The sequence below is a fragment of the Micrasema longulum genome, unplaced genomic scaffold, assembly GCF_059751315.1.
Source record: "Micrasema longulum isolate JH-2025_06_02 unplaced genomic scaffold, ASM5975131v1 h1tg000106l, whole genome shotgun sequence".
In the NCBI taxonomy this organism is placed as follows: domain Eukaryota; kingdom Metazoa; phylum Arthropoda; class Insecta; order Trichoptera; family Brachycentridae; genus Micrasema; species Micrasema longulum.
The window spans coordinates 311,574-313,467 of NW_028277312.1; positions in this window are offsets into that span (position 1 = coordinate 311,574).

Below are 1,894 nucleotides of genomic sequence, written 5' to 3' on the forward strand. Positions count from 1 at the left end.
TTTAATATTATAAAATCAATTTTTTAAAAATCTCAGTAATATTTTTTTTTGTTTTAATACGGAATGTCACCGTATTCATTCAAAGTTTAAATGAGATATCATCAACATTAAAAAATTACAAAAATTCAAATGTTTTTTAAGTTATAATCATCATCATCAGTGGCACTACAGCCTGTTGTGGACCCTGGCCTCCTTCAGAATTTGTCTCCGTTCGTCCCTGCACCCTGCGGCTCTTCTCCAGTTCGTCAGGCCAATCGCTCTACATGTCACGTTCCACATTATCCAGCCAACTTAATTTTGGTCTGCCTCTGCTTTGTCTGCCTTCCGGAGTGGGATAAATAATCTTTTTTGGGGTACGGTTATCATTCATTTTGTGCACATGGACCAACTATTCCAATCTTATTATTTTGATGAATTGTACAATATTGGGTTCGCCATACAATGCCTCTAATTCATGATTAAACCGTCTCCTCCACGCTCGTTTTGGTTGACAGCACCAAATATCTTTTTAAAGTTATAATAACAAATGAAAACAATTTAGTACCTAAGATAGATATAAAATAACATGTTCAATGCATAATGACACAACATACATCAGAGTTTTCCTAGGGCTGGCGGTTTTCTGCAAAATGCTCATCTTAGGTTGTGTGGTCAGACAGACTTTGAAGAAAATTATTTCAACTGGTTAAATACCTAACAAAATTATTTTTATGGTGTAAAAAAACCTACCTAGTTATTTTTCAAAGTAAAAAACATTCCAACTGTTGTGTAGATTTAATTATCCACCCTTTTCACAAAAGTGCTGTTATCTCAGTTTCGCTTTTCTATGGCTGGCTGTTTTCTGCATAACTACGTTCAATTATAGGTGTTGTGTTTTTGTATTACCCTCAGTAAATAATCTAAGAGCCTGAAACGAACACAAAGCACCGAGAATGGTGTGTGCCGCGGATTCCATTTTTCATTTAAATCACGACAATTTATTCACTATTCTAAATTAAACTGGAACCAGTTTGTTTACGGGTACCTTTAACGGAAATCTCTCCTAGCCTTAAATTTGCTACGGAGAAAAATAAGCAACTCCAAGGATGTTTCGATCAAAAGGATTTGATGTAAAATATTAATCTTAAATATATAATTCCTCTAAATGTGTGATGTCACCGTACTCCTCCTAAACGGCTTAACCGATTTACGTGCGGTTTTCAGAGAAATATAGATCTTTGCGCTGAGCGTGTTCGTAGACATTAAAATCTTCAATCGAATATGTAAAAAATAAGTTAGGAGCATAAATGTTTCATTCATCGATCTACCAGGGTTGCATTCGCGGAGAATGCATTTGCAAAAAAATGGAAATATGTTTTTTTGTGTATAAAAAATGTTTGTTTTTGAATGTTTACAAACAGCATTGGTTTTTTGTGGATCTCAGATCTGATTCAATCAGATTCTTCCATTAAATTACTTATAATTTCCACCCATTTATTTCTTTTTATTGGATTTTTCATAACACTAAAATAATATTTAATTCAATACATTTAAAAAAATTGCATTCCCACATAAGTAAGTCCCTTTGTTGGTGAGACGATTGGAGTTTGAAGTTTGTAAAAAGAATGCCATTTAAAAAAAAAATGTTTTACGTTTTGGAATTCAGCCATAAACAAGTAAGTACAAAACAACAAGAAGTAATTCAGTTTAACTATCGTTCTACCATCAATGCGTTGTTTCACCCGCGTTTTTACTTGAATTTAAGGTAGTAAAAAAAAAAAAAAACTATTTTTAAAATCTCTAAAATTAAATTAAACTCGCGGAAACATTAATTGTCAAAGCAGAGTAGATAAATAAGGGGTGATGTAATATGAGTTATTTTATTTATGAACTTTGAATTTAAAATATTATACAA